The sequence below is a fragment of the Rhinolophus sinicus genome, chromosome 14, assembly GCF_057876585.1.
Source record: "Rhinolophus sinicus isolate RSI-liver-muscle chromosome 14, RSI-T2T, whole genome shotgun sequence".
NCBI classification, from domain to species: domain Eukaryota; kingdom Metazoa; phylum Chordata; class Mammalia; order Chiroptera; family Rhinolophidae; genus Rhinolophus; species Rhinolophus sinicus.
The window spans coordinates 74,706,634-74,728,600 of record NC_142514.1 but is presented as its reverse complement, the minus strand read 5'-3'; the positions used below and the strand labels follow the sequence as shown (position 1 = coordinate 74,728,600).

Sequence of the window (21,967 nt, the reverse complement as noted above, 5' to 3'; positions counted from 1 at the left end):
CTAGTTGCTATAATTTAATGCAGAAATGCAAATGAATATTCAAAGACTTAAAAAATTGTTTCTGTTGATTTGATTTGACGCCTATACTTGTTGAGTGTGTTGCTGAAAAGCCTTCCTAATATCAGCAACGCATTTAAAAAATTCTGAAAACAGTTGATAGCGATCTGATTGTTAATTATAAATATATGATGAAGCAATTTAGCGATTTCAGTTTTGTTATTCATGTTTTCCTAGCCAAATCTTTTAGTAAAGCTATACAATTTATATGTTAACTTTGGTACTTTGGGCAGTGTAGGACAATTATTATTTGCTATTTAAAAATAAGTTGCAGGCATGCCAGTTTTTACATACTCTTTAACTCAGCACTTGAGAAAGCAAGTGATTATTTGTAAAAATCAAATATGCTAAGAGCTATAGCAGTCTTGCTATATTTACAGTCGGTGTGAGACGTACATCGTGAAGACCAGATGAGCTAGATGTGTGATGGGTAGGAAGAGCAGGAAGCCCTACTAGTAGATAGTCAGTAAACAATTTTGTCAGGGATCGAGGGAACCATGGTAGCCAGAGTCAGAGAAGTTCAGATAGGGAGTCAACACAAGGTAAAAAATTGTGTGCTGGCTCTGAGGAGACTAACCAAATATATGTTGGAATAAATTCATCACTTCAATTAATTACAAGATTGCATAAACTAGTACCGCATTTATGGCAAATCCTAATGCTCAGCACCTAAAGTAGTACTAGTTGTTGACCTCTGAATAGATGCTCCAGGAGCATGTCTAAAAAAATCAACAGAAGATGATAAATATAGCTTTATATTTTACCTGGAAAAACATCAGGTGTTTAGTTCGTAGACTGCGGTCAGAATGATAAGTTCTGATTGTCATGACATTACCGTTTTTACATTCTTGCTGTAAGATATTTATAATGTTGGCCTTTCCTTCTACATTGTCATTTTCCTGAGTCAAGGATGTTGTCATATCTTTCTCTGGACCTACCCCACCCAGGAACGGCTCAATAAATAGTGAATGAAAGAATGAATAAAGGAAGAGCCTTCGTCATAAAATAAATTGTAGAACCCACTCTACACAAGGTGTGAAAATTAAGTTGGCAAACTCATAGCAACGATATTGCTAACCTTTTTTTAATATCAGAGGGATTAGTCATTATGAATTTATACCAACTGGACAAACAGTTAACCAAGTTTATTATTTGGAAGTACTGAAAAGCCTATGTGAAAAAGTTAGACAACCTGAACTTTTGGCCAACAATTCATGGCTCTTGCATCACGACAATGCACCAGCTCACACGGCACTGTCTATAAGGGAGATTTTAGCCAGTAAACAAATAGCTGTATTGGAACACCCTCCCTACTCACCAGCTGGCCTCCAATGACTTCTTTCTTTACTCAAAGATAAAGGAAATATTGAAAGGAAGACATTTTGATGACATTCAGGACATCACAGTTAATATGATGACAGCTCTGATGGCCATTCCGGAAAGAGTTCCAAAATTGCTTTGAAGGGTGGACTAAGCACTGGCATCGGTACATAGCTCCCCAAGGGGAGTACTTCAAAGGTGACCGTAGTGATATTCAGCAATGAGATATGCAGTACATTTTCTAGGATGAGTTTGCAAACTTAATTGTCAGATCTCGTCCAGATTTTTGAAGTCTTAACATTCTGGCCAGAAGAGGCAGCAGAAGATGACAAAGTAAAGAAGCTTCAAGGGTGCGAGTTTGTCCAAAGAAAGCCACTCTTTCCTATGCACTTCCTAAGCAGGGAGTATTCCAGTCCTTCTGTGTCACATCGAAGGAGAAAGCAGTCCAAAGGAAACAGATGAAAATGAAACAAGCAGAGGTGTGCAAGAATGAAAGACCCACACTATTCAGAAGAAAGGGCTTGGAATATTTTCCTTTGTTCCTTTGACAAAACCTTTACCCCATGGAAGTTCTCATCCTCCTTTGAGTGGAAGAGCCCAGAGTTTTCAGCGTTCCATAAACACATCCTTATGTAACAGGCCAGGTAACTGATTTCCAGAGGCCTCCCAGTGTGAAAAGGGATGTTGGGGAAGGGAGCCCAGACCTGGCGAGCCTCGGCCCGTGCTCAGCAATACATTATTTCCCCATTTTCCTCCTGCTAAGCTTGGACCACTCTACAGAAATTACTTGACTTATCTAAAGAGTGCTGCAGAGAGTTCACCAATAAGAAGAAAAGAAAAGAGCAGAAAACAGGAAAACAGAAAAATAAGTAACCACAGTGAATGACAGGAGCGATACAAGAAACCCACTCTTGAAATAACTACTCCGATGCTTTAATAATCTTACAGCGACAGTTCCTTGAGAATTATATTGGTGGTACCCAACCTTCTTGTGTTTCTGGAAGATGCTTCATGGTGCAGACTTTAATTATAGAGCACTTCACTGGGCTGTTCTCCTTCTTCTTCGTTCTGTTAACGTCACATTCACCTGACTCCTGAGATTTTTTTTAAAACCCTTTTGCCAGCTTAATTTTTTTTTTAATTGAGCAGTTTAAAGGGGCAATAATTTAAAGGAAAATACCAAAGTTTCTATCATTATTTAAAAGTATGGGGTTGAAAAATAAATCAGTTGATAATACATTTTATTAAATCTCTGGAGGAACAGAAGATACCTATTACAGTTAACATAGGATGCACTTTGAAGGTATTATCAAGAATCTAGCATTATGTGGGGAACATTATATAGAAGATATTGAGTAAATGCATAGTGAATAAAAGGAAGGAAGGGAGAATTCTTAATCCCTAACAGACAGGAAAGTAGATGGAACTTCGACAAACACTGTTTTACACATATCACACGGCATTAAACAATATGGGATTCATTTTAAGTGACGACATAGCTGACCAGGAGGTATCTCAAGCATTTATATATGAAAAACACCCTGAAACTGAAGAAACATAATAATGACCTAATGTAAGACTTACTAAATTTGGATGTGAACTAGAAACAAGAGGTAAAGTAATAGATTAAAAAAATATTTTACCTCATTTTAAAGTCTGTGATGCCTCTCCATTCCACATAGGCTAAAGATAAGCTCTTTACCATGACATACAGGTTCTTAACATGCTTCTTCCGTTACGTCTCTGTTCTCTTGCTTTAGTACCCTGATGATGCCTCCTATATGGCCTGTGTTGTTTGTTTGTTTATTTGTTTGTTTTTACCATTTTGGACTCTTGGAATTTTTACTTGAACTTTTTCTCATTCCGTACTTACCACATGATGGCAGTCGGTAATAATGAGTTAATCAGATACACAAATATTTGCTACTATGTGTGTTGACTAAAATAATGCCCCTTTTGTGGCCAATAAGATATGTTCCCTGTGTGTTTGCTTTCCTATTGCTATCACTAAGGTAATAACCCTGTCATCTTCTTCCTTCATGAAACTCTGACCTTATAGAAAGTGGAGTGGCTTGTGAATTTGATTACTCTTCAAACTACACCGCTTAGTTTTGGCCTCCTACTTGTTGGTAGCCCGCAGCTAAGGCGTTAATTCAGACTGAACACGATCCATGTGAACCCAACAAGCTGTGATGAGGCCAGTGACAGTGGGACAGTGGCTACTGTTCATTGAGCTCCAGAAGTCACGGGTAACTTCTGTCAGAACTGCATCGTCATCATCATAATAATAATTATAATATCAGTGCAATTTATTGAGTGCTTATTATTTTCAAGAAACCACGCTGATTGCCCTACAAACAATATATCTTTCCCGTCTTATCATAAGCTAACTATATAGATACTGTTATCCTCATTGTGTTGATTGAGAAGCCAGGTCTTAGAAAGGTTTAGTAACTGGCCAAACTACTTAACTTCTAGTTAGCAGCTGAACTGGTTTTTAACCTTGTCTGGCTAAAATGCTTTCTACTGTACCCCGACTTCCGTGAAGCCTTCTCAGGTGCTTCCCAGATTCCTTCCTTGCTTTTTTACTCTGTCCGAGATCTCTCTGCCACACTCAGTGCGCTGAATCACAATTACTTATTTACATGTAAATCTAATAAAACTGTTTTCATCTTGAGGGAGACGCTGTCTTATTCATCTTTGCATTTCAGTGCCTGTGATAACACGCACTTAATAAATGTGTATTGAGTGATGTGATAGCCCTAAGTTTAGCTGTTTTGGCTGCACGTCATATATACTGAAGTATCTTCATATCAGTGCTGAGCATCTAGTTTGGAAGAGTTTGTAGATGGTTGTAACATGTGTTTCTCATTTGAGTCATAGTTCTGTGAAGATATACTGGATGGTGGGGGAAAATCCACCTAAGGGATGTCTTTTATTGATTTGCTCTACTAAAATACAGTGAAGATAGTATCTTTAGGACTACCTACCGCAATTGAGCTCATTGTGTGGTTATTGAATATGTAGATTATCTAGGATCTGAGCTTCTTTCTTCTTCCTGCTTCTTCACTTTCACTGTTTTTCATAATCTCCATTAGAGAAGGCAGCAGTGAATGGTCAAGGAGAAGTTAAAATCTGGTAGTTTGTCTTGTTTTTAGTTTTATGTGTTAGGTTGGCTGGTAGGGAAAAGATAGTTATCATGCGGGGCGGCCTGCGGGGTCTCTGCTCCCGCTCCCCATACAAGAACGCAGGACATGGTGAGGCCGAAAAGGAACACCCACGGAGCCATAGATGGGGGAGTCATACCACTATATTCTCTCTGGCGGCACTATACTCTCACTGGAGGCTGGATCCACACTGTCCTCAACCAGCCATCCACGCTTGCCAGCCCAGCCGCCATCCTCTTGCTGGCCCCCATTCTTCTCTCTCTGCTAGCACAGCCACAGCAGTTATATTAGTGGCCAATGGCTCACTGGTTACAGCTGACTGCCAACTAGCCACAGCTGATGGCCATCCAATCACATTGATGGCCATTTACTACCTGAGCCAGCACCTGTCTTTGTGAGGCCGAGAGCCTGGAAACTGCCTTTTGGGGCTCTGTCCCCACAATAGTAAAGCTGTTAAAACAGTAAGGGATATGAAAAGTATCTGTGGATTTTAATTATCTAAGCTATTCTGACTCTCTCTGTATTATGAATAATTAAAAATAACGGTTTTCTCCCTTTAAGATTTCTGTATGTCTTAAAATCACATCAGAATTTTAGTGTGTCATGTACAGCCTCGTCTAGAGAAGCAAGTTGATTAATCTGGAGTGCAAATACTTGTTATTAAGGACTTTTCCTCAAATAATGAATAAAGCAAATTATTTATTTTTAAATTTATTATTACTCTGTAAAATATTGCTAGACAATATTGACACTAATTGTCATGCCAGGTGTCATGCGGGGTCTCAGCTCCCGCTCCTCACATAAGACCGCAGGATATGGTGAGGCCAAAAAGGAACACCCACGGAGCCATAGATAGGGGAGTCATACCACTATATACCACTGTAGTCTCACTGGCGGCTGGGTTGGAGACACAGGAAGCAGGAACCACACTATCTGCAACCTGCCGTCCACTTCTCTGCCAACCAACCAACCCCACTTACTAGCTGCACTCCTCCATGCTAACTGCAACCCACGCTTGCTAGCTCAGCCACCATCTTCTTGCTAGCCCCCATTTTCTGCTAGCGTAGCCACAGCAGTTATATCAGTGGCTAATGGCTCACTGGTTACAGCTGATGGCCATCCAATCACAGTTGATGGCCATTTACTACCTGAGTGAGCACCTTTCCATGAGAGGGCGAGAGCCTGGAAACTGCACTCCTGGCTCTGTCCCCGCACTAATATTCACATTGATATGACACTGCATTTTATTTAGCTTGAATGAAAATGTATAGTTTTTTATAAGATTTGCGTTTAGTATATTCATATTATATATATTATATATGTTATATTATGTAAGGCTAATCATAAATAGTGATATTTTAAATGTTATATCTGTCTTGGGTTGAGCAATCTTATAATCACTACAACAAATCAGTTTCCCACTATGCTTGATTTATGTATATTTACTTCTTGTTAAAATGACCTTATATTCTAACCTAAGTGTATATTTAACAAAATTAATTTATCTGGTAAAAAACCATAGATATCTGTCGAGAACTTTTACCGCATGGTAATTTATGAACATTAATAGTATATTTGGCTTGGCAAACTTAAAAATGCCTCATAGTTCCAAATAAGAACAAACTCCATCCCTGCTGTGCTTATGTTTCATCAAAGCCATACAGAATATCTAAACTGAAGTCAACAGTTCACATAGGGTCTTTACTTTTTTTTCCCTTAAGGCTGTTACTTTCCAACATAGTAAAAAAAAATACGCAAATAGATTTTGTGTTGTTGCAAAATATTTCCCCCCTTTGATGCATAGAAACATGTGCTAGATGGTTTTGAGCAAGGAAATAGAAAGGAAAAGTTCTTTATTTCTGCCGTCCTCATTTAGCTTTTGGGACATGTCAGTGTGTGGTTTGAGCTTACGATTGGCACCCAGTTTCTTGTTGATTATAATCATCAGCACTTTATTTCGTTCTTAACCTGGCATTTGTGAATAGATTTCAAGAGGTCAGTGAAACCTCTGAAACTGAAAACCAAAGTTTGTGCCTATCTGAAAATTTAGGAGTGGAAAACCTTCATCAAATATTAAAAGGATTTATACCCATAATAAAAAGTTTATCAGGCTTTACTGGGAGCCTCACGCTGAGAGCTGGGAGCAGCCCTTCTGAGAGTGAAAATCCAGTGACTGGACTATTTCTGATAAAACATGCAGTTGAAATGCTGCTTCCGCTAGGCATGATTGCAGCCTCCACCCTATATTCCAACTCTGCAGCCTGTTCGTCCCTGTGGTCCTCACTTGTTCCCTTGTTCAGGCTTCAGCCCCTAATTCCAGCCCGGCCCAAGAAACCTAAGCTTTTTTTGAACTCAGTAATGCCTCAGAAAAATTTGCATGGCTTGTTGCTTCTTATTACCGAGCCTCAGTTTGGAATAGTCATTCAGTCTGGGTGATTAAGCCTCATGATTATATGCAGGCCAGAGGACCCAGAAAAGAAATGCATTCCTAAATAGACGCGATCTCAACAGACTACTCTTTGTTGCTGCCCTCGCAGACACAGACTCAGTTTCATCAGGAAGCTTGTTTTATTCTTGTCACCCAAGTATGTTTTCAGGGAAAATGAACTGTTCTATGGATGGATGTTTCTCATCTTGATAATATTGGGTACCTCTGTCTTCCTGAGGAGAACAATGGAAAATGCCTTATTTAAGAATTTTATTTATGTGGCCAGCAATAATTCACACAGAGACCTACCCTGTGGGCTTCCCTGCTGTTCCCAGTTTCAGTTTCTAAATGACCAGATAGCATGTGTGGGAGTCTAGACTCAATGTAAGAATATAAATGGTGAAATCATTTTTGGTTATCATAAAATGCTTTAATCTACTTTGTGGTAAAAACTATTTGAACTTCTCAACCACTAATATCATTTTCTTCTCTTGCCATTGGCATACGGGTAAGTTATTGAATACTCATGAAATCCAGTGACATATGGATATTTAGTCCCCAAAGAGAGGATCATTTTTCTGAGAGGAAAGGAACATAGGGATAAAGTGCGTGTCAAGATGATGCATGAAAAGGACTCTGCAGAGCCTTTATAAAGAGACTGATGTCATAGTTAAGTATCTGGAACCGTGTGTGTGTGTGTGTGTGTGTGTGTGTGTGTATTAAAGTGGAACACATACACACACACACACACACATATAATTCTAGAATACTTGAGAAGCCTAGAAATTTACATATTTCAATTGTGGCATACAAATATTCCTATTTCATATTTTAGTATTCTAGTGTACATTTCTGTTTATAAAGGAGGGCATTAGATATGGTTTAATTTGCATCCTAAAAGGCATTTCACATTGCCGTTCCCTTGAATCCTAACTTTTTACACGAGTAGTTTAGAAAATTTCCGTGTCACCTGTCAAAATTAGTATAGTTCAAACTCTGCAGTACGCCATCTGTGGGCTTTGTCTTCTTCATTAATTTAGGAAGTCTGTTCTGCTCAAGCCATTGAGAAAAGCTGCCTTAGATTTTCCTTCATAAGCACAGAGGACAGCTATTACATAACACAACCAACATAGTTTACGCTTTTCTTTTGATTTTAGGATCATTTCTGTAGTGATTTCTTTGCTCTGATAACCTATGAAAGGTTACCTTAGGCACTTGCTAATTCAGCATTTAGTACAATGAAATTCTCGTATTTTATATCAGGCGGGTAATGGAATTTTTCAGGTGATTCGTGGTGTAGAACAGAAAGGTTGGTAATACAGTTATGGTTCATAGATTAGTTGAGGGACATTCTGCATATTTTTCAGAAAGTGCAGTTCCTTAGTTCACTTCTATTTATTCCGAATCTACTGAATTGTATTTATATCCAATAAGCATCTCTTCTTTTTCCCATATCTTCCTTAGCCTACCACAAAAATAATCCACTTGAAATTAAGCTTTCAAAATTTAAATCCAAAATTATGTAATGTCACTTAACAGTAAATAATGATTGTGTCTGAAGTTGGAAACATAAGGGCTTTAAAATTATTATTATTATTAAGAATTACATTATGGGCGTGTTTTGTAGCAAAACTATCAAGTAAGTTATAATGGGCATGAATGGACTATGTACTAAATCAGTTTTAGCATTAGAGGATGCTCTATGTGGGCCAGAGAAAATCAAACTGTTCAGAGTAATGTTGAAAGTTCTCCAATTGTTCATTATTTAGGGGGAAAACCTATTCTGTTCTTTTATGGCATGTATTTTTACAGGCTTTTAATAATCACCTTGAAAAGTTTGCTACATGTAAAGCATTGTTAGATTAGAGAAAATAATGTAGATAAGTCTTTCTCTAATATATGGCAACAAAGAAGTAACTTTCATAGTTACACATTAAAATATATCTGAAAAGTAGTTTTATATCAACTTTTAATATACAGCATAATAGGGAATATAATCCTACATTCTGATCAGTTGAAATTTCGGACATGAATCTTTTAATTGATTTGCTATAAAGGCTGCTATATTTTCAGCCTTTGTTTTTTCCACCACAACAGATCCTTATTTTTGTATCTTTTTTTTTTGACTTTTTGAAATATAAAATAGTACATTTTCTTTCTTTCTTCATTCATTTATTTTTTTAAATTATAGTTGACCTTCAATATTATTTTATGTTAGTTTCAGGTGTACAGCGTATTTGTTAGAACATTTATATAATTTAAGAAGCGATGCCCCAGATAAGTCTGGAACCCATGTGGCAGCATACATAGTTATTACAGTATTATTGACTATATACCCTATACTGTACTTTACATCCCCATGATTATTTTGTATTTACCAATCTGTACTTCTTAATTCCTTCATTTTTTTCATCCATCTCCTCAAACCCTCCAATCTCGCAACCATCAGTTTATTCTCTGTATCTATGAGTCTATTTCTGTTTGTTTATTCGTTTATTTTGTTCTTTAGATTCCACATGTAAGTGAAATCATACAGTATTTGTGTTTCTGTGTCTGATCTATTTCACTTAGTATAATACCCTCTAGGTCCATCAATACTACAAATGCTAAGATTTCATTCTTTTTTTATGTCCATGTAATATTCCATTGAATATATTACCACAACTTCTTTATCCAGTTGCCTAGGGCACTTAGGTTGCTTCCATATCTTGGCTAGTATAAATAATGCTGCAGTGAACATAGGGATGCATATATCTTTTTGAATTAGTGTTTTGGATTTGTTTGGATAAATACCCTGAAGTGGGATTGCTGGGTCATATGGTAGTTCTATTTTTATATTTTGAGGAATTTCCATACTGTTTTCTATAGTGGCTGCACCAATTTGCAATCCCACCCACAGTGCACCAAGGTTCCCTTTTTTCCACATCCACACCAACCACTTGTTTGTTGATTTATTAATGATAGCAATCCTGACAGCTGTGAGATGATATCTCATTGTGGTTTTATTTGCATTTCTCTGATGATTAATGATGTTGAGCATCTTTTCATATGTCTATAGGCCACGTGTATGTCCTCTTTGGAGAAATGTCTGTTCAGGTCCTCTGCCCATTTCTTAATTGGATTATTTGTTTTTTTGGTGCTAGTTGTATGAGTTGTTTATAAATTTTGGATATTAACTTCTTATAAGATGTGTTTTTGGTGAATATCTTCTCCCTTTCAGTAGGCTGTCTTTATTTTGTTGATGGTTTCCTTTGCTGTGTAAAAATGTTTTAATTTAATGTATTCCATTTTTTAAATTTTTCCTTTTGTTTCCCTTGCCTGAGGAAATATATCAGAAAAAATACTACAAATGGCAATGTCATAGAGTTTACAACCTATGTATTCTTCTAGGAGTTTTATGGTTGGGATCTTACATTTAATTTATTTCAGTTTATTCTTCTATAGTATAAGAAGTTGGTCTAGTTTCATTTTTTTATATGTATCTGTCTAGTTTTCCAAACACCATTTATTGAGAATAATGTCTTTGGTCCATTCTATATTCTTGCCTCCTTTGTCATAGATCAATTGACCATATAGGCATGGGTTTATTTCTGGGCTTTCTTGTTCCATTGATCTATATGTTCGTTGTTTTGCCAGTACCATGCTGTTTATATGGCCTTTTTAGTATAGTTTCTTATCAAGTAGTATGATTCTTCCAACTTAATTCTTCTTTCTCAAGATTGCTGTCGCTATTCGGGGTCTTTTGAGGTTCCATATACATTTTAGGATTATTTGTTCTAGGTCTGTGAAAAATGCTGTTGGTATTTTGATAGGGATTGCATTCAATGTATAGATTGCTTTGGGTAGTATGGACAGTTTAATGATGTTAATTCTTCCTATCCATGAACAAGTTATATGCTTCCATTTTTTTTGTATTTTTTCAATTTTTTTCTTCAGTGTCTAACAGTTTTCCAAGTACAGGTTTTTTACCTCCTTGGTTAAATTTTTTTCCTAGGTAGTTTATGTTATTGTTTTGATGCAATTGTAAATGGAATTGTTTCTTAATTTCTCTTTCTGATAGTTTGTTATTGGTGCAACAATTTCTGAATTTTAATTTTGTATTCTGCTACTTTACTGAATTCACTTATTAGTTTTAATACTTTTTTGGTGGAATTGTTGGGGTTCTTTGTATGTAGTATCATGTCATCTACTTCTTACTTTCCAATTTGGATGCCTTTTATTTTGTTACTTGTCTGATTGTGGTGGCTAGGACTTCCAATACTATGTTGAATAAAAGTGGTGAAAGTGGGCATCTTGTCTTATTCTTGATCTTAAGAAAAACATTTTTAGCTTTTCCCTGTTGAGTATGATGTTAGCTCTGGGTTTGTCATATGACATTTATTATATTGAGGTATATTCCCTCTATACCCCCACTTTACTGAAAGTTTATCGTAAATGAATGCTGGATTTTGTCAAATGCTTTTTCTGCATCCATTGATATGGTCATATGATTTTTATCCTTCATTTTGTTTATGTGGTTTATCATGTTAATCAATTTGCAGATATTGAACCAACCTTGCATCCCAGGAATAAATCTCATTTGATCATTTGATCATGGTGTATGATCATTTCAATACTGCTAAATTTAGTTTGCTGATTACTTGTTGAGTATTTTTACATCATGTTCACCAGGAACTTTGGCTTATTTATTTATTTGTTTGTTTGTTTGTTTGTTTGTTTGTAATGTCTTTGCCTGGTTTTGGAATCAGAATAATGGTGGCCTTGTAAAAATGAGCTTGGGAGCCTTACCTCCTCTTGAATTTTTTGAAATAGTTTGAGTAGCATAGGTGATAATTCTTCTTTGACTGTTCAGTAAAATACACCTGAGACGCCGTCCAGTCCAAGGCTTTTGTTTGTTAGGAGTTTTTTGATTACTGATTTGATTTCGTTAGTAGTAATTAGTCTGTTCATATTTTCCTCTTTATTTAGTCTTGCAAGTTGTATGTTTTTAGGAATTTATGTGTTTCTTCCAGATTGTCCACTTTGCTGGTATATAATTGTTGTTAGTATTTTCTTATAATGCTCTGTATTTCTGATGTGTCAGTTGTCACTTCTCTTTCATTTCTGATTTTATTTATTTAGGACCTCTCTTTTTTCCTTGATGAGGCTAGTTAAAGGTTTATCAATTTTGTTTATCTTTTTGAAGAACCAGCTCTTGGCTTCATTGATCTTTTGTATTGTTCTTTTAATCTCTATTCTGTTTATTTCTACTCTTTATTATTTCCTTCCTTCTACTCACTTTGGGCTTTGTCATTCTTTTTCTAGTTCCTTTAGATGTAAAGTCAGGTTGTTTATTTGAGATTTTTCTTGTTTCTTGAGGTAGGCTTGTATTGCTATGAATTTCCCTCTTGGGACTACTTTTGCTGTGTCCCATAGATTTTGGGTCATTGAGTTTTCATTTTCATTTGTCTCAAAGTATCTTTTTTATTTCCTTCTTATTCTCATTGTTACCCCATTCGTTGTTTAATAGCATGTTATTTAGCCTCCATATTTTTTTTTAGTGTTTTTTTTTTTTTTTCTCTTGTAGTTAATATCTAGTTTCATACCATTGTGGTGGAGAAGATGCTTGATATGATTTCAGTCATTTTAAATTTATTAAGACTTGTATTGTGGCCTAACATGTGGTCTGTCCTGGGAAATGTTACATGTTCTCTTGAAAAGAATGTATATTCTGTTGCTGCTTTGGGGGTGAAGTGTTCTAAAAATATCAATTAAGCCCATCTGGTCTAATGTGTCATATAAGTCTGCTATTTCCTGATTGATTTTCTGTCTTAAAGATTTATCCATTGATGTTAGTCAGATGTTAAATTCCCCTGCTATGACTGCTAACTTTATGCAGATCTCTCCTTTTATGGCCATCAATATTTGCTTTATGTATCTAGGTGCTCCTATGTTGGGTTCCTAAATATTTACAAAGGTTATATCCTTTTATTGGATTGATCCCTTTATCATTATGAAATGTTTTTCTTTGTCTTTTATTATAGTCTTTATTTAAAGTCTGTTTTGTCTGATAAAATTATTGCTACTCCAGCTGTTTTTTTTTTGTTTCCATTTGCATGACATATTCCATTTCTTTACTTTCAGTCTGTGTGTGTCTTTTGATCTGAAGTCGGTCTTTTGTAGACAGCATATGTATGGGCTTTGTATTCTTATCCATTTAGCTACTCTATGTCTTTTGATTGGAGTATTTAATCCATTTTCACTTAAGGTGATTATTGATAGGCATGTAGTGGTTGTCATTTATTATTCATATTTATGTTCTTTCATCTTTTTCTTAAATAAGTCCCTTTAACATTTCTTGTAACACTGCTTTAGTGGTGATGCGCTCCTTTAGTTTTGGGGGTTTTTGTTTGTTTGGTTTGGTTTTGGTTTTTGGTCTGGGATGCTGTTTATTTCTCCTTCAATTTTAAATGATAACCTTGCTGGATAGAGTAATCTTGGTTGTAGTTCCTTGCTTTTCATCACTTTGAATATTTCCTTCGAATCCCTTCTGGCCTGCAAAGTTTCTGTTGAAAAATCAGCTGACAGTGTTACAGGAGCTGCTTTATAAGTAACTAAGTGCCTTTCTCTTGCTGCTGTTAAGATTCTCTCTTTGTCTTTAATCTGTAGCATTTTAATTAGGATGTATCTTGGTGTGGGCATCTTTGAGTTGATCTTGTTTGGGACTCTGTGCTTCTTAGACTTGTATGTCTAATTCCTTTGCTGGGTTAGGGACGTTTTCCTTCATATTTCTTTAAATATATTTTCAATCTCTTTCAATGCTCTTTTCCTTCTGGTACCCCTATGATGTGAATGTTGTTACACTTGATGTTGTCCCAGAGGTCCCTTAAACTATCCTTACCCTTTTAAAATTCTTTTTTCTTTTTGCTGTTAAGATTGGGTGTGTTTCTGCTACCTTGTCTTCCAAATCACTGATTTAGTCCTCAACTTCATCTAATCTGCTGTTGATTCCTTCTAGCATATTCTTCATTTCAGATACTGTATTTTTTCATTTTTGACTTGTTCTTTTTTTATTGGTTCTGTGTCTTTTTATATGCTTACTGTCTCTTTGTGGAAGTTCTCACTAAGTTCTCCATTCTTCCCCTAAAGTTCTTTCAGCATCATTACATCCAGTGTTTTGAAATCTGGATCTGGTAGATTGCTTGCCTCCATATCATTTAGTTATTTTTTCTGGAGTTTTTTCCTCGTCTTTCATTTGGGACATGTTTCTTTTTCTTCTCATTTTGGCTGTCTCTCTGTGTATGTTTCTATACATTAGGTAGATCTGCTATATCTCCCAGTCTTGACAGGGTGGCCTTATGTAGTAGGTAACCCGGGAGGCCCACTGGCACTGTGTCCTTGGTCATCTCAGCCGGGTGTTCCACGTGTGTCCAAGGTGTGTGTTTTTGTGTGCCTTCCTGTTGTAGTTGAGCCTTTCCTGATGTTGGCATGTCAGTGGGTGGGGTTGACCCTCAGATTGACTGGCTGTGAGGATGGCTGCCTACTGCCTGCCTACCACTGGAAAAGCTCACAAGCTGCTGTAAAGAGGCCAACCCCATGGAGTGGGATTTGCCTCATCGGGCTTTTGTGCCTGCTGAGTCCACTCTTTGGGTGTGTCACTTATAGAGCTAATTGGGTGGTACTCTGTTGTGGTCAGAAGCCCGCCAACAGGTGTATCGGTTCTGGGGCCTCTTGGGTGAGGCTCCGGTGCAAACCAAGTTCAGCTACTGCCTGAGACTGTCCCGGGGCTACCTGGAAGGAACTACAATTCAGTCCTTGGTTTGGTATTCAATCCTTTGCTGGGCCTGGAGATGCATGGGAGAGGCCACTCTGCAATCCAAGGATGGATGCTGTCAGAACCAGGCCTGAGGTGGGCAGCAAAAGGCACAGGGTACCCCAAGTCCTATTACCACCTGCCGGTTGCCCATAAGGCTCCACCCACTGAGAGAGCCTTAGGCAGTATACAAGTTTTGTGAAGTAGGGTCTCAGGGAGTCACCAGGGTGAGGTTAGTGGTGTTCACCAGGTTAATGGATATTCAGATTTGGCGCTAGTGCTGATCTTGGAGCCACTCAGCAAAAGACACAGAAGAATCCGAGGCCAACTGTTGTCTGCCTGGGGCCTGTTTACCTTTGACAGTTTTTAAGAAAGACTGCAGCATGGGCTGAGGCCAGCTGCCTACCACTGGAATAGCCTTTGGTAGTGAATGTTATGTGTGAGGCTGGGTCTCAGGGAATCATAAGGATAAGTGGTGTTCACGAGGCTAATGCAGATTCATATTTAGCCATGTGGGGTCAGCGCTCAACACAGGAAGGATGACACCTGCTTGCAGGCTGTGTAGTAGAAGGGCTTAATAAAGGGACAGTTGTGGCTCTCTCTCCAGCCCTCTCCCTGAAGCCATAAAACTCAGTTTCTCTCTGTATGTCTCTGGCATCCCTCGAGCTGTTGTGCCTCCGCTGGATTCCAGAGTACCTGCCAGCAAGTGAGTCTGTGTGTGGGCTTATTAGGAGGATGCCTGGGTTTCCAGCCACCTTCTGTCTTACCCAGATGGATAGAATCTCTGCTGATATTCATCACCAGATGTTTTGGGGGCTATTTTTCCCAGCACTGGTGCTCCATGCTGTGGAGCCAAGTATGGGTCTAAGATCCCTCACTCCTCAGTGGGACCACTGCAACTGAGATATCCCTCCCAGTTCTCAAACACCAAATGTGGATGTGGGATCAGCCTATTTCCTATCTCTGCCCCTTTTACTAATTTCAATGTGGCTCCTTTATATCCTTAGTTATAGGACTTCTGTTCAACTAGTCTTCAGATGGTTGTCCAGGTTTATTATTTTATAATATAGTTATAATTTTGATCTGGTCACGGGAGGAGGACAGCATAGCAGTTTTCTACTCTGCCATCTTGATTGGAACTCTGTTTTTGTTTCTTCATTCCTCTCTTACTGCTTTTGTATTAGTTTCCTAAGGTTGCTCTAACAAAGTACCACAAACCAAGTGTCTTAAAATAACAGAAAAAATTTATTCTCTCAGTTTGGGAGGCCAAAGATCCAAACTCAAAATTTTGGCAGGGTTAGTTCCTTTCTTGAGGCTGTGAGGGAGAATCTGTTGCATTTTTCTCTCCCAGCTTCTGGTGGTTGCTGGCAATCCTTGGTATTCTTTGGCTGTTAGAGACATCACTGCAATCTCTATTTCACTCTTCACATGGTTTTCTCCTCTCTGTCTGTGTCCAAACTTTTTCTTCTTATAAGGGTACAAATCATTGGATTAGTGCCCAACCTAATTCAGTATGACCTCATTTAAACTTTATTATATCTGCAAAGACCCTATTTCCGAATCAGATCATATTCACAGGTACTGGGGGTAATGACTTCAACATATCTTTCTCTGACACATATTTCAACTCACAACAGCCTTCTTTTGTGGTAAACATGTATTCTCTAGTGTGCCATTTTAATACCTTGTTTTATATTATATACACACACACACACACACACACACACACACACACACACACAAAATTGCCTGAGGGATTACAATTAATGTTTTAATTTATAGCAATGTAGTTTAGGTTAATACTAACTTTATAATAATATACAAAAACTTTGCTCCTTGTATATTGCTCAGTTCCCTTTTCCCTTCTTTGTGCTGTTGGTGTCATACAAATTATATGTCTGTACAATGTATGCCCATCAACACATTTATAATTAGTGCTTTATGCAGTTGTGTTTTAAATTAGATAAGATAAAATAAGAGTTACAAACAGAAACCACATTTATACTGTCTTTTATATTTACCTTTGTAGTTACCTTTACTGTTGTTCTTCATGTGAATCGGAGTTATTGTCCAGTGTCCTTTCATTTCAGCCTGAAGAACTCCATTTATTAGTTTTAACACAGCTCCGCTAACAACACATTTTCTTGTTTTTTATTTATCTGGGGATGTCTTAATTTTTTTCTTTATTTTGAAAGGTGGCTTCTCTGGATATATATTTATTGGTTAACAGTCTTTTTCTTTCAACATTTTGAATATAGGCATTCCTTAGCAATATTGTGGATTCGGTTCCAGACCGCCAAAATAAAGCCAGTATTGCCTTAAAGCAAGCCATAGTCTTTATCCTGATGGAGCGTCTTGGCCACAATTTGTTAAAAAAAAAAAAAAAAAAAAAAAAAAATCCACGTCTGAGGCGCAATAAAGCAAAGCTCAGTAAAATTAAGCAGGCTTGTATGTTGTCCCACTGCTTTCTGGCCTGTGTGATTTCTAATGAGAAATCAACTTGATCTTATTGAGGATCCCTTGTATATATGATGAGCTGTTTTCTGTTACTGCTATCAGGATTCTCTTTTTGTCTTTCAAGTTTTATTGTGAGACATCTAGGTATAGATCTCTTTGAGTTTGTCCTACCTAGAGTCTATAGAGCTTCTCGGAAGTGTATAGATTAACTTTTTTTTTTTTTTCAAATTTGGAAGTTTGGGCTACTATTTCTTAAAATATTCTTTCTGTGTTTTTCTTTCCTCTCCTTCTGGAATCTACATTATTTGTATGCTGGTATATTTGATGGTATCCCAGAGATTTCTGAGACACTGCTAATTTTTGTTTATTATTTTTTCCTTCTGTAATTATCTGCAATTGACCTGCCTTCAAGTTTGCTGAGTTTTTCTTCTGCCTGCCCACATCTCCTGCTGAGCTCTTCTAGTGAATTTTTTATTTCAGTGCTTGTAGTTTTCATACCAGAATTTCCATCTGTTTTTTTTTTTTTTTTTTAATCATTTTAGTTTCATTGATAGTCTTTATTTGGTGAGACATTTTCATGCTTTCCTTTAGTTCTTTAAACATGGTTTTCTTTTCTTCTTTTAACATTTTTAAATGATGACTTAAAATTGTAGTCTAGTAAGTCCATTATCTAGGCTTTTGCCAGGACAGTTTCTATTGGCTGCTTTTTTTCCCCCTGTGCATGTTTTATAATTTTTTGTTGAAAACTAGACATTTAAATATACATTTATGTATAATGTGGCAGCTCTGGAGCTCAGATACTTCTCCCCTCCTAGGGTTTTGTTGTTGTTTAAGTCATGACTTTTCTTAATTAATTCAATAGACTCTGTACTCTTTGTTATGTGTGGCCAGTGAAGTCTCTATTTAATTAGTTTAGTGGTCAGCTAATGATTGGACAAATATTTCCTTAAATATTTGGAAGCAGGAAGTCTCTCAGTCTTTGTAGAGGAGTCCTGTGTGCATATTGGAGGGTGCCTTCAATGTTCAGTCAGGTTGCTTACAGCTCCCGCCTTATCTTCACTTCCTGCTTGTGCAAAACCTTAAGTGTAACCAGAGGTGAGAGCTGAGGGCCTTCTCAGGTCTTGACCAAACATGCACACCGCCTGATGTGTACATGTGGTCTTCTAGAGTCCCAGGAATATGTTGGTGTTTTTCAAAGCCCCTGCTGGACATCACATTTCCTAGCTTTTCCTTTTAAGCTTTTTGGTTCACTTATTGTTTGCCCTAACTGTTATTCACAGCCTCAGGCAGCCATGATGTTAAACCATTACAGCTTATTATTTTTGACAAATGCCCCTGGGAAAAAGATTGTTCTCGCTGGGTAAGTGCCAGGTCAAGTTAAATAAGCAAACTCTGTGAATCAAGTCTTCCATGGAACCAGCAGGAAGGTCAAATAATGACAATTTTCTGGGAATGGGCCTTTGAAGGAGCTGCAACCCTTTTCTGCCCTCTCCAGTGGCTTCCAGGCTGCTGATTTTCGCCATAATTGAAGGTTGTTGGTTTTCAAGGCTACCACAGAACTGGGGAGTGGGAGGTGAGGAAAAGGAAGATTTAAAATGTCGCATAGCTCACTGTTCCTAGATTCCTCTGTTTTTCCTGAATAAAATTTCCCCAGATTGCTATAAGCTGTTATTTAATATCCAGAGTTCTGAAAGAGTTGATTCTGACTGTTCTTGTCGCTGTCCTCCTTCCTTTTATGGAGGAGACGATTTTCAGAGATCTTTATTTTGCCATTCCTGCTAATATCAGTAGATATTATTTATGACTTGAAATGGACTGCCTCTATATCTGTCAGGTCATAAGTGTGTGTCTGGTTGCGTCAATTTTCTTGCTGAATTTTTGTGTTCCATGTCAAAGATGCCATCAGTCACTATGGTGCCATCTGCCCTCATAAAGCTCTTGAGGAAGAGCTCATGTCATTAGTAGATTATGGACAGCAAAAGATCACTGTTAATTTAGTCTCAGTGGCCTGTAACAAACATTATCCTCACAGAAAGCACAAATATTTACAGACTGAATTGTATGCCTCATTAGATACTCATAGCTCTGGGCACCACGTAGAAGCTAATACGGCATACATATTGTCATAGACTAAATCTATGACAATTAGTTCCTTTCCTCTCTTTTTTTATTATTTTATTAACCTTATCAAACATTATTTTGTTATTTCTATTCTAATAGATAATTCAACTTCCACAATCACTATCTTTTATATTATTGATGTTGCTATTGGTCTCAGTTTATAAAAATGCTTTGTATTCTTGATATATGATGTCCCCTTTACTATTCAATGTTCCATCATCTGTAGTCTTCCAGAAAGCTTTGCACATCAATAGATTAGGCATTTTGTTCATCAGACAGTAGCTATTTGCTGTTGATGCTGCTTTACTAAACTAAAATGATATCAAACTTGTGATTAATAGCCATAAACTCTACAATTTACAATAAACTACTGGAAAATATTAGTAATTCAAGAATATTTAATTCCAAGAATAAAGAGTCATTTCAAAATCTGCACTACATTGTTTTACTGTCATGGAAATAAATACAGATTTTAAAGTGCCTCAGTTTTATTACCAACATTTTTGTTTAAATATGTTTTTGGTTTTTTATTTGTCATCCTTCTAACTGAATGGGTCATGATTGTATTGAAATGTTCACACAAATAGAAGACCTGGGTCTGAGTCAGTTTTGTCATTAATCTGGCAAATTTGTTGAATCTTGATCACTTCATTCACATCTGAGTCTTTCTGAAAAGGAAACACCATTTTGAAGGGATTAAGCTGAATGAGATAGATTTAAAATTTTCCATTTGATCTCTAATTCTGAGCCTTCTAAAATCTTTTCAAACACATTTTACTTGATGTGACTTAGAACTTAAAAGAAAAAAAGAGCATTTCAAAAAAATCCGTGTGCCATTTCATTATCTGGCATTTGCTATGAAATAATCATTTGAACACTTGTTTTGACAGTTGTATCATACTTATATAATCCTGTGTCAGAGAGGCCTGGAACAGAAAGGCTTTCTGTTTTTGTTGTGTGCCTGGAGAATCACTTGCTTGACTTGCATCCTCTATCCAACACCTGAGACACATTTCTTTTGGATAGCATCGCCCGCTGCACTTGCAAGTGCTTTTCATATTGCAAATAATACAGTATGAAAATGAACATTACAGGAAACCGTATCCCAAAGATCTCTTTATTGTTCAAGGAATGATTGTTCTACAGACGGTCTTGTCTTGTTTCCCACCTGAAGAGGCACTAGAGACCATGTTAGTGTGTGGCTCCATGAGGCGCCAGACACACCCCTCTAGCATTCGCTCCCAAGCACACAAGGCTTGGCACACTCTCTATGCTCTTATGAGCCTTTATATGTCTCCCAGTCACCAGCTTCACTTCTTTTGTAGACTCTCAGTTTTATCAGTGGAAGCCTATCAGTTTCTTGCCTCTCCTTTTCAAAGGCCTTACTATTTCTGGTAAGAAGTTTGCAAAAGAAAGCAAGATAAACAATAACCTACTTCTGTCTAAAATTTTAGACTACTGAGACAACATAGGGTTTACTAAACCAAAGATGTGTGTTCTTAAAAAATAAAATACTAAAACTTTTACTGGCAACTACTTTGGTTTTGTAATGTGTCACAGATGTGGCTACTCTGCTACTACGTAATCAAAATCCTAAAGGACATTTCACATATAATGTTGCAAAGGTTCAACTTTGGACTAGGTTTTGTAAAGTCAGCTTGAAACAGATTCAACCAGTCTGTGGCTCTTCAGATCCTACACTGATTCAGAGTTTCACATGTGGCTAGTGTTTTTCTTACAGTTATTAGTAGGTGCCACAGTGTAGGAAAAAGGGCAATTGGCTGTTTCTGCTATGATTAAAGGTAGAGGTTTGCTTTCACAGTCTTGCCGTTTCAAAATTTGATTCCTTTATTACATCCAGATGGGACTAAAGAAGGCCTTATATTGTGCTTTTTCTTACTGCAAAATATACAATTTTATATAGTAATGCAAAATCCTCTGTAAAAATATAAACAGGAAACAGATGTTAGTTAATAGTTTCATTACTGAGTGATGAAATATAGTATATTCTTTTTGAGATAGACTGTGGGAAATTTTCTGTCGTGGTCCCATTGTAATGTTCAGTAAAAAATAAAATGAATTTAATCATCTTTTTATTATTGGTTATTGTTTTAGACATAAATAATCAATATTCTAAAATAGTAAAAATTTCATGAATGTGGATTTTTTTTTGAAGGAACATAGGTTTTTATTTGTTTAGGAAATCTATTTTGGGCTGGAAAATTAAGATAAATTTGGGGACTAGCATAGTATTTGAGGAATATCCTCCACTCTTCAACTGATTTGCTTTGTTATATGACCTCCTAGTATCTTGTTTATCTTAAAAAGTGTTGTAGTCTTAAGTTTCTATTTGATAATACTCATAGTTAGTCTTTCATATTTATAAATGATGACAAATTATTTTGGTTAATTATTCATTAGAAATTCTCTTGTATAAAAAGATGTCCATCAATGGATGAATGGATTAAGAAGATATATAGATCTAGATATATAGATAGATAGATATAGATATATATGTAGATATATATAGATGTATTTTATTCTCAATAAAATATTATTTAGCCATAAAAAAAAAAAAAAGGAAATCCTGCCATTTGTGACAACCTGGGTGGATCTTGAGGGCAT

At 36.8% G+C, this 21,967-nt stretch overlaps 1 protein-coding gene across 4 annotated transcripts in view; it reads left to right on the top strand.

The window, feature by feature from the left end:
• Positions 1-21,967, top strand: part of CDKAL1 (CDKAL1 threonylcarbamoyladenosine tRNA methylthiotransferase) — a 616,068-nt gene that overhangs the window by 377,711 nt on the left and 216,390 nt on the right. The window lies entirely within an intron of this gene.